General features: G+C 28.7%; 4 pseudogenes; all 4 read right to left on the reverse strand.

Moving 5' to 3' along the window:
- Positions 1–3,596: 3,596 nt before the first annotated feature.
- On the reverse strand, positions 3,597–5,487 carry LOC131659210 (probable pectinesterase 53; annotated as a pseudogene).
- A 694-nt stretch (positions 5,488–6,181) lies between these two features.
- On the reverse strand, positions 6,182–8,142 carry LOC131659211 (pectinesterase QRT1-like; annotated as a pseudogene).
- Positions 8,143–8,491: 349 nt separating this feature from the next.
- Positions 8,492–10,107, reverse strand: LOC131659212 (pectinesterase QRT1-like; annotated as a pseudogene).
- Positions 10,108–10,798: 691 nt separating this feature from the next.
- On the reverse strand, positions 10,799–12,414 carry LOC131659214 (pectinesterase QRT1-like; annotated as a pseudogene).
- Positions 12,415–12,801: the final 387 nt, after the last annotated feature.

Consider the following 12,801-nt stretch of genomic DNA (forward strand, 5'->3'; position numbering starts at 1 on the left):
ATTAGCAAAACAAATTACATAATAACAATTATATTATATCAACTAGTAGGTCACACGGGTCTCGTCGGAATTTCACATTACATGTATTTAATTATGACTTGTAAAGTGCCTTTATTTATATCAAACATATATATTTAACCAAAATGCAATCAAATTTTTGTCTATGTTAATCCCAAAAACATTATAGTTAACAATGAAAGAGCTAATAATACATCTAAATTTTTAACTCTTAAAGTAAAAATAATAAACATATAGATGACACAAATTTCAAATGCTATCTTCTTAAATAATCGGAACCAGTCAATAACATCAATCTGCATCATATACCAGCATTGTGAAATGTATAAAATAAGATATCGATTTTGTAAAACTTTGAAAAAAACAGGAGAAGGAAAAATGGTTAAGGATTTTGTGAAATGCAAATTTAAGACCATTTTTAGTAGTAACTGAAATAGCAATATACAATTGTCCATGACTAAAAACAGGAGAAGGAAAAATGGTTAAGGATGACACCATGTTTTCAGATGGATAATTATAATAACCGTTCAAAAATATTCACGTAGTTTCAATTATATACTAATAACATATATCAACTTTTAAGCATTGATTTATAATAAATCATACAATTATTTTTATAACTTCAATTTTATAAAACAATAACAAAAAAAATAGTTAAAAGATAGACATTAAAATGATCAGTCAATAGCTGATATCTCATAGATACGTTCACATCTACCCGTCGATTCAGATGAGTTAACAAACCCCAATTGAATTCAAATGATTTAATTCTAAAAATTTATTAAACCTATTTGAGATATTAACCCATTTTCCCAAACCTAAAATGTATGACAGCTCCCATCAAATACTTAAAAGTTTCTACGTTTAATGTATATTATTATAATATAAAAAATATAATTTTATAAGTTAAAAAAAATTTAATTAAGAAAACCTATTTTCATATAAATTTAATAAAATTTATTAAACCTATTTGAGATATGATTTCTTTCCATATAAATTTTCATATTAATTATTTTTTTCTTAAAAAGTAATCTTTTATATTTTCTAAGTGGTGTATTAATTGTCTCTTATCCTATGCAATGTTGCATAGGTTAGAAAAACCTTGAGATATTAGCTCATTTTTCAAAACCTAAAATGTATGACAGCTCCCGTCAAATGCTTAAAAGTTTATATATTTAATGTATATTATTATAATAGTTAAAATTATTACAATTAATGTATTCTATTTTTTACGCTTTAATAAAGAGGCAAAACTTACTTTTGATGCGGTGATAAAACTTTATATTATGTGTACTAATTAAATAAAATGATAATATATAATTGTAGAAATGTAAAAAGAATGATAAATTCATATTTTTCATAACAAATTTATGTATGTTTCTATCATAATTTTCTCATGTTCTTTTATCATATACAAACACTTATAACATTTTTTTAGTATAAATGATACAATTTTATCATAAAAAAACACTAACATTTTTTGATCTAATTTAAAAACATATATCAAAATTATATTTATTATACTATTCATTTGTCTCAAAATAAAAGTTATATTACCTAAACTATTATTTAGGTAAACTATATTTGATTCATAAGTTATTTTTAAATTAATAACAATTATAAATATATTTAATATTTTTGATTTTATGTATTTATTACTACCACAATTCATTAATGACTCTTATAATATTTGATGATATGAAATAAAATAAAATAGATTAAATAAATTGATTAATCTTTATTGGCTACACTAAGAGAATAGGAATAGGCAATCGAGAGATGGAAAGCACGTTCATTTCACAACAACACATCATATGTATAGACAGTATAGCGATATACACTAATAAAATAGGAATAGACAACTGGGAGATTGAAAGCACGTTCATCCCACAACACACGATATTATCTACACAGTGAATGCATTTGCAGGATTAATCGGTTCGTATCAAGATCCCATTGACGTAGTGTTTGAAAATGGAATTTCCTTCTAATCAACAACTAAATGCCAAAAAAACAAATCAAAAAATTATAATTTCATAAACCTCAAAATAAACAAATCAAAAAATTATAATTTCATAAACCTCAAAATAAACAAATCAAAAATATTGTAATTTCATAAACCTCAAAATATTCTCAATTTAGTTTTAAGACAATAATCAAAATCAAATATTCCAAAAAAAAACAATCCTAATAGATAGTTGCTACGAAACATAACATTCACACGGACATTTTCACACGAAAGATTAGCAGATTGTGGACAAACCGCAATTTCTGATAATTTTCCTAGGTTTGTCACTTCATCTGAAAATACAACAAATCCAATTAAAATTATAAGATAGAAAATAGAATCCAAAATAAAAACTCGGTTGGTATTCCGGACTACATTTTAGGCTTAGAGATGTACAATTAAAATAATAAGAAATAAAAACAGAAATAAAAAGTTATAATCCAATTATCCAATTCACCCCAATAAATGGAGAAATCACATGGAGAAATCCAGAGGTACCGTGAATCAAATCGCTAACTTTGGAGGTTTCCTATCCTTCACCTTCCTTTCTTAGCCCATTCCTTGCTTAGCTATGGGTTATGGCTTCATAGAGCTTCAAACCCTAAAACGAAATAACAAAGTCGATGGATTTAAAAAGAAAAAAATTGTAAAACTCTTCAAGAACAACAAATAGATTAAAATTGAAAAAAATAAACAAAGGGATTCATCAGTGATGTAGAGTCACGCAAAGAGATGGAATAGGGAACAAATTCGGTCTTGTAAGAGTTTATATTACAAAAAAACTTGCAACAACAAACATATGGAATGACAAAAAAAATAGTACATCTTGAAAAATAGATATGAAGAAGAAGTGATATTGATGCTTAAAAGGCTGCAAGAATAAAACAAAATTCACTTGATTTGGCAAATCAAAATCGAAACTAAAAATCGAAATCAAAATCAAAATACATCTTGTAAAACAAATATGCAGAAAAATTGAGAACCTGAAAAAGATGAAGTGAAGAGTGGAATTTCAGTGATTTAGTATATATATATATATATATATATATATATATATATATATATATATATATATATATATATAAAACCTAAGAAACCGTATAGAAATTTGAAAGGTCAAGAGTTATTGCATTTTTCGGTAGTGGAGGATTTTATGTTTTCAACAAAGAACGTATAACCTATCGATCAAAATCATGGAAAAAATATATGTATTCAAATTAACATTTAATAGCAACATTAACATTTAACATTTAATAGTTATTAGGGTTTTGTAATATATATTTTGGAAAATAAAAATAAATATAAAATACCAATAAAAAATAAGAGGGTGACACATCACCAATAATAAATGTCAAATCAATAACATTGAGTTATTTTGCTAAAAGTCTTTTCTACCCATGGAATAACAAAAGTTTTAATAGTTTTTTCAAAGGTCTTTTAGTATAATTTCCAAGTACTTTTGCTTTTATAAATTAATAATAGATAGATACTTTCATATCTTATGGAACAAGAGTTTGGAATCTAAAAGAAAATTAAAGAGATAAATACATTAAAGTAACGAGAAATAGTGTTAACCAGGACTTATGAGCCAATTCTCTCCTTCAATGAAATGAACTCCATTAAATGGTTGAACCTCTTCATCACTTAATTTCCGTACCCATGGAGCTCTTTCAAGGAAATTTGATCCAGGTCCAGCGCACTCATACTCTCCATAATATACTGTGCTACTGCATTTTTTTATACACAAATACATACAATTATAGTTAGTCCTTAATTGCATGCATAATAATAATTTGTATGAAGGCAGGAAATTGATTAAAGTATATCAATTGTAATACTCACGAGTAGTTTGCTCTGCAATCAATATTCAATAGTATCTTCCCATCCTTTAGGGAGCACAAGATTATCCATGAAGGTATTAGAAAAAATAACCCTCGAGTATTCTCCCCATGGTCTCCCTAGATAAGCTCGGCCACTGCCTTTTACGATGCTATTTTTAAATGAAAATCCTCTATCTAACGACGTAATTGAACGTTTCTGAGCTGTGATTGCGGTCACTTTGTTGGCTATGGAATTTAGAATGCAGCTCTGCATGTCAATTGAATTAAAATCTATCAACCCAAATGAATCGGGTGGGAATTTTTATGTTAATGTTATCTATTATTTTAAGGAACAACTCTTTTCTCTATACATATTTTTCTAAGTGCACTTTCGAAATACACGAGATTTATTCAAAATTTAATAGATAAATGACAAAATTTAAGATTAGTATTTATATCTTCAACAAATTTTTAGAATGTTAAACGTATTCCTTCTTTTAGGCCATCATCATATTTTTGTTTAAGACCATCATCAAATCCATATTTCAATATAATAGTAGTATAATGAACATTTCAATAACACATCAGGAAAAATTAAGCAAGAATAATATGTCGTAGAGAGACCTTCCAGAGCCAAAGATAAAATCAACGGAGCGCTGAATATATAAATTATTGAAGTAGTGGATACCTTTGTGATCATATAGAGTATCTTGAAGTCCACTAAATGTGTAATTGTAAAATGCGGCTTTGTTTCCAGAAATGCGAAGTGCAACTGCCGGTTCTATCTCTGACTTAAAATATGATGCCGTATTCTATTTTGAAAAGCAATTTAATTACATGAGTAACTATTTTTATCATTTTTTATTGAACTTTGAAATTATAATTTTGTTACACCATCTTCTTTTTTTACAAAGTACTCCTTAACAGTAACTAAAACAAATCAACATGAAATATAATAGTATAGTAAATTTAAAAAACTAACATGAAATATGATAGTATAATATAATTTAAAAAACTATATGCATTGTTTGGATTAATGAGTTTAACTTAGTACCTCAAATTTAAGGTTGATGGCTATAAAATAATCCGCACTCACTGCAACAGTTGCACTATTATAAGTTTCCAAACTTTTGTCCATCATTTCCTTTGATACTTGAAGAATCATTCCATATAATTGTTGGAGGAATTATATCTCCTAAAAATGTTATGAAAGGATATGCTTTGGAGATCACAATTTTCTCCTTGAAACATCACAAGTCATATAATTCATGATAGCAATCAAACATCACAATATTTTAAACTATTTAACTAAATACTAAAATATTTAAAAGATAAAATGAAAAAAAAGTAATAAATTGAGTTATAGTGAGATTAGATTACCAATAAACACCGGTTGCAATGGATAAAATAACTCTTCTAGTATTTTGTGGTGGAATGCTATTGAGAGCTTCTGTAATAGTCAATAGTCGTAAAAGCAGCACCACCGTGTAGATCAACTCTTATTCTCATCTTGTTACTCTCAGCTTGTCTGTGTTTTAAATCAATACCTTGTTGATAGGTAGCACTCACATTCATGAAGAAACATATCAATATGCATGTAACTAGAACAAAGAGAGCTTGAAGCTTGGTTTCTGTAACCATGGTGAAAGAAGTTGTTGAAATATGATAAAGAGAGTAATGCTACGTTACATGTTAAATGTTTACCAACATGATTAACTTAAAAGTGGAAACAAAATTTGAAAAAGTCCCTAGTACCTCTCTTTGTTTTGTTTTATAAATTGATTTTCTCTTTTTGTTTAGTTTTCTATTATAACTAACATCTAATATTATATAGAAAGATGCCTATTGCTAATTAAGTTTTCACAATTTCTCCGTTTTTCGGATCAATAACGATAGAAAAAGGTAGTGTATTAAGGCGAAGTTTCAAAATGCATGCACAATTTGAAATTGTGTAATGGAAGGTGTTGTTTACCATGAGACTCCCACATTGATTTGAAGTGTATTTGTTGTAGTGTTTATATACCAATCACACGCTTGGGTTAATTACTTGAAAATAAATTAAATAAAGGAAATTTCTTTATGCACCCATATATGGTGGAAAACACTCCTAATATTCCCAAAACACCATGAACCAGTTTTAGATATGCATATCCGAAATATGCTCTGAGTGATTCATTTTTTTCAAAACAATGATATCATTATTTTAAAACCTCCTATTATTCGACAAAATGTAATGGAAAATAAAAAATACGTAAACTAGAATAAAATACCGATATCGTGATATGGAAATACTTGTTCGGATGAGTGCATAATGTCAAAATATGGAAATCCAATATCACGAGTAGTTTGCTCTGCCATCCATAGTATCTTCCCATCCTTTAGGGAGAACAAGATTATCCATGAAGGTGTTAGAAAAGATAACCCTCGAGTATTCTCCCCATGGTCTCCCTAGATAAGCTTGGCCACTTCCTTTTACGATGCTATTTTTAAATGAAAATCCGCTATCTAACGACGAAATTGAACGTTTCTGAGCTGTGATTGCGGTCACTTTGTTGGCTATGGAATTTAGAATGCAGCTCTGCATGCCAATTGAATTAAAATCTATCAACCCAAATGAATCGGGCGGGAATTTTTATGTTAATGTTATCTATTATTTTAAGGAACAACTCTTTTCTCTATAAATATTTTTCTAAGTGCACTTTCGAAATACACGAGATTTATTCAAAATTTAATAAATAAATGACAAAATTTAAGATTAGTATTTATATCTTAAACAAATTTGTAGAATGTTAAATGTATTCCTTCTTTTAGGCCATCATCATATTTTTGTTTAAGACCATCATCAAATCCATATTTCAATATAATAGTACTATAATGAACATTTCAATAACACTTCAGGAAAAATTAAACAAGAATAATACCTCGTAGAGAGACCTTCCAGAGCCAAAGATAAAATCAACGGAGCCCTGAATATAGCAATTATTGAAGTAGTGGATACCTTTGTGATCATATAGAGTATCTTGAAGTCCACTAAATGTGCAATTGTAAAATGCGGCTTTGTTTCCAGAAATGCGAAGTGCAACTGCCGGTTCTATCTCTGACTTAAAATATGATGCCGTATTCTATTTTGAAAAGCAATTTAATTACATGAGTAACTATTTTTATCATTTTTTATTGAACTTTGAAATTATAATTTTGTTACACCATCTTCTTTTTTTACAAAGTACTCCTTAACAGTAACTAAAACAAATCAACATGAAATATAATAGTATAGTAAATTTAAAAAACTAACATGAAATATGATAGTATAATATAATTTAAAAAACTATATGCATTGTTTGGATTAATGAGTTTAACTTAGTACCTCAAATTTAAGGTTGATGGCTATAAAATAATCCGCACTCACTGCAACAATTGCACTATTATAAGTTTCCAAACTTTTGTCCATCATTTCCTATGGTACTTTTAGAATCATTCCATATAATTGTTGGAGGAATTATATCTCCTAAAAATGTTATGAAAGGATATGCTTTGGAGATCACAATTTTCTCCCTGAAACATCACAAGTCATATAATTCATGATAGCAATCAAACATCACAATATTTTAAACTATTTAACTAAATACTAAAATATTTAAAAGATAAAATGAAAAAAAAGTAATAAATTGAGTTATAGTGAGATTAGATTACCAATAAACACCGGTTGCAATGGATAAAATAACTCTTCTAGTATTTTGTGGTGGAATGCTATTGAGAGCTTCTGTAATAGTCAATAGTCGTAAAAGCAGCACCACCGTGTAGATCAACTCTTATTCTCATCTTGTTACTCTCAGCTTGTCTGTGTTTTAAATCAATACCTTGTTGATAGGTAGCACTCACATTCATGAAGAAACATATCAATATGCATGTAACTAGAACAAAGAGAGCTTGAAGCTTGGTTTCTGTAACCATGGTGAAAGAAGTTGTTGAAATATGATAAAGAGAGTAATGCTACGTTACATGTTAAATGTTTACCAACATGATTAACTTAAAAGTGGAAACAAAATTTGAAAAAGTCCCTAGTACCTCTCTTTGTTTTGTTTTATAAATTGATTTTCTCTTTTTGTTTAGTTTTCTATTATAACTAACATCCAATATTATATAGAAAGATGCCTATTGCTAATTAAGTTTTCACAATTTCTCAGTTTTTCGGATCAATAACAATAGAAAAAGGTAGGGTATTAAGGCGAAGTTTCAAAATGCATGCACAATTTGAAATTGTGTAATGAAAGGTGTTGTTTACCATGAGACTCCCATATTGATTTGAAGTGTATTTGTTGTAGTGTTTATATACCAATCACACGCTTGGGTTAATTACTTGAAAATAAATTAAATAAAGGAAATTTCTTTATGCACCCATATATGGTGGAAAACACTCCTAATATTCCCAAAACACCATGAACCAGTTTTAGATATGCATATCCGAAATATGCTCTGAGTGATTCATTTTTTTCAAAACAATTATATCATTATTTTAAAACCTCCTATTATTCGACAAAATGTAATGGAAAATAAAAAATACGTAAACTAGAATAAAATACCGATATCGTGATATGGAAATACTTGTTCGGATGAGTGCATAATGTCTAAATATGGAAATCCAATATCACGAGTAGTTTGCTCTGCCATCCATAGTATCTTCCCATCCTTTAGGGAGAACAAGATTATCCATGAAGGTGTTAGAAAAGATAAACCTCGAGTATTCTCCCCATGGTCTCCCTAGATAAGCTCGGCCACTGCCTTTTACGATGCTATTTTTAAATGAAAATCCGCTATCTAACGACGAAATTGAACGTTTCTGAGCTGTGATTGCGGTCACTTTGTTGGCTATGGAATTTAGAATGCAGCTCTGCATGCCAATTGAATTAAAATCTATCAACCCAAATGAATCGGGCGGGAATTTTTATGTTAATGTTATCTATTATTTTAAGGAACAACTCTTTTCTCTATAAATATTTTTCTAAGTGCACTTTCGAAATACACGAGATTTATTCAAAATTTAATAAATAAATGACAAAATTAGAGATTAGTATTTATATCTTAAACAAATTTGTAGAATGTTAAATGTATTCCTTCTTTTAGGCCATCATCATATTTTTGTTTAAGACCATCATCAAATCCATATTTCAATATAATAGTACTATAATGAACATTTCAATAACACTTTAGGAAAAATTAAACAAGAATAATACCTCGTAGAGAGACCTTCCAGAGCCAAAGATAAAATCAACGGAGCCCTGAATATAGCAATTATTGAAGTAGTGGATACCTTTGTGATCATATAGAGTATCTTGAAGTCCACTAAATGTGCAATTGTAAAATGCGGCTTTGTTTCTAGAAATGCGAAGTGCAACTGCCGGTTCTATCTCTGACTTAAAATATGATGCCGCATTCTATTTTGAAAAGCAATTTAATTACATGAGTAACTATTTTTATCATTTTTTATTGAACTTTGAAATTATAATTTTGTTACACCATCTTCTTTTTTTACAAAGTACTCCTTAACAGTAACTAAAACAAATCAACATGAAATATAATAGTATAGTAAATTTAAAAAACTAACATGAAATATGATAGTATAATATAATTTAAAAAACTATATGCATTGTTTGGATTAATGAGTTTAACTTAGTACCTCAAATTTAAGGTTGATGGCTATAAAATAATCCGCACTCACTGCAACAGTTGCACTATTATAAGTTTCCAAACTTTTGTCCATCATTTCCTATGGTACTTTTAGAATCATTCCATATAATTGTTGGAGGAATTATATCTCCTAAAAATGTTATGAAAGGATATGCTTTGGAGATCACAATTTTCTCCCTGAAACATCACAAGTCATATAATTCATGATAGCAATCAAACATCACAATATTTTAAACTATTTAACTAAATACTAAAATATTTAAAAGATAAAATGAAAAAAAAGTAATAAATTGAGTTATAGTGAGATTAGATTACCAATAAACACCGGTTGCAATGGATAAAATAACTCTTCTAGTATTTTGTGGTGGAATGCTATTGAGAGCTTCTGTAATAGTCAATAGTCGTAAAAGCAGCACCACCGTGTAGATCAACTCTTATTCTCATCTTGTTACTCTCAGCTTGTCTGTGTTTTAAATCAATACCTTGTTGATAGGTAGCACTCACATTCATGAAGAAACATATCAATATGCATGTAACTAGAACAAAGAGAGCTTGAAGCTTGGTTTCTGTAACCATGGTGAAAGAAGTTGTTGAAATATGATAAAGAGAGTAATGCTACGTTACATGTTAAATGTTTACCAACATGATTAAAAAAGTGGAAACAAAATTTGAAAAAGTCCCTAGTACCTCTCTTTGTTTTGTTTTATAAATTGATTTTCTCTTTTTGTTTAGTTTTCTATTATAACTAACATCCAATATTATATAGAAAGATGCCTATTGCTAATTAAGTTTTCACAATTTCTCAGTTTTTCGGATCAATAACAATAGAAAAAGGTAGGGTATTAAGGCGAAGTTTCAAAATGCATGCACAATTTGAAATTGTGTAATGAAAGGTGTTGTTTACCATGAGACTCCCATATTGATTTGAAGTGTATTTGTTGTAGTGTTTATATACCAATCACACGCTTGGGTTAATTACTTGAAAATAAATTAAATAAAGGAAATTTCTTTATGCACCCATATATGGTGGAAAACACTCCTAATATTCCCAAAACACCATGAACCAGTTTTAGATATGCATATCCGAAATATGCTCTGAGTGATTCATTTTTTTCAAAACAATTATATCATTATTTTAAAACCTCCTATTATTCGACAAAATGTAATGGAAAATAAAAAATACGTAAACTAGAATAAAATACCGATATCGTGATATGGAAATACTTGTTCGGATGAGTGCATAATGTCTAAATATGGAAATCCAATATCACGAGTAGTTTGCTCTGCCATCCATAGTATCTTCCCATCCTTTAGGGAGAACAAGATTATCCATGAAGGTGTTAGAAAAGATAAACCTCGAGTATTCTCCCCATGGTCTCCCTAGATAAGCTCGGCCACTGCCTTTTACGATGCTATTTTTAAATGAAAATCCGCTATCTAACGACGAAATTGAACGTTTCTGAGCTGTGATTGCGGTCACTTTGTTGGCTATGGAATTTAGAATGCAGCTCTGCATGCCAATTGAATTAAAATCTATCAACCCAAATGAATCGGGCGGGAATTTTTATGTTAATGTTATCTATTATTTTAAGGAACAACTCTTTTCTCTATAAATATTTTTCTAAGTGCACTTTCGAAATACACGAGATTTATTCAAAATTTAATAAATAAATGACAAAATTAGAGATTAGTATTTATATCTTAAACAAATTTGTAGAATGTTAAATGTATTCCTTCTTTTAGGCCATCATCATATTTTTGTTTAAGACCATCATCAAATCCATATTTCAATATAATAGTACTATAATGAACATTTCAATAACACTTTAGGAAAAATTAAACAAGAATAATACCTCGTAGAGAGACCTTCCAGAGCCAAAGATAAAATCAACGGAGCCCTGAATATAGCAATTATTGAAGTAGTGGATACCTTTGTGATCATATAGAGTATCTTGAAGTCCACTAAATGTGCAATTGTAAAATGCGGCTTTGTTTCTAGAAATGCGAAGTGCAACTGCCGGTTCTATCTCTGACTTAAAATATGATGCCGCATTCTATTTTGAAAAGCAATTTAATTACATGAGTAACTATTTTTATCATTTTTTATTGAACTTTGAAATTATAATTTTGTTACACCATCTTCTTTTTTTACAAAGTACTCCTTAACAGTAACTAAAACAAATCAACATGAAATATAATAGTATAGTAAATTTAAAAAACTAACATGAAATATGATAGTATAATATAATTTAAAAAACTATATGCATTGTTTGGATTAATGAGTTTAACTTAGTACCTCAAATTTAAGGTTGATGGCTATAAAATAATCCGCACTCACTGCAACAGTTGCACTATTATAAGTTTCCAAACTTTTGTCCATCATTTCCTATGGTACTTGAAGAATCATTCCATATAATTGTTGGAGGAATTATATCTCCTAAAAATGTTATGAAAGGATATGCTTTGGAGATCACAATTTTCTCCCTGAAACATCACAAGTCATATAATTCATGATAGCAATCAAACATCACAATATTTTAAACTATTTAACTAAATACTAAAATATTTAAAAGATAAAATGAAAAAAAAGTAATAAATTGAGTTATAGTGAGATTAGATTACCAATAAACACCGGTTGCAATGGATAAAATAACTCTTCTAGTATTTTGTGGTGGAATGCTATTGAGAGCTTCTGTAATAGTCAATAGTCGTAAAAGCAGCACCACCGTGTAGATCAACTCTTATTCTCATCTTGTTACTCTCAGCTTGTCTGTGTTTTAAATCAATACCTTGTTGATAGGTAGCACTCACATTCATGAAGAAACATATCAATATGCATGTAACTAGAACAAAGAGAGCTTGAAGCTTGGTTTCTGTAACCATGGTGAAAGAAGTTGTTGAAATATGATAAAGAGAGTAATGCTACGTTACATGTTAAATGTTTACCAACATGATTAACTTAAAAGTGGAAACAAAATTTGAAAAAGTCCCTAGTACCTCTCTTTGTTTTGTTTTATAAATTGATTTTCTCTTTTTGTTTAGTTTTCTATTATAACTAACATCCAATATTATATAGAAAGATGCCTATTGCTAATTAAGTTTTCACAATTTCTCCGTTTTTCGGATCAATAACGATAGAAAAAGGTAGTGTATTAAGGCGAAGTTTCAAAATGCATGCACAATTTGAAATTGTGTAATGGAAGGTGTTGTTTACCATGAGACTCCCACATTGATTTGAAGTGTATTTGTTGTAGTGTTTATATACCAATC

This window comes from Vicia villosa, linkage group LG3 (assembly GCF_029867415.1).
Source record: "Vicia villosa cultivar HV-30 ecotype Madison, WI linkage group LG3, Vvil1.0, whole genome shotgun sequence".
Lineage (NCBI taxonomy): Eukaryota > Viridiplantae > Streptophyta > Magnoliopsida > Fabales > Fabaceae > Vicia > Vicia villosa.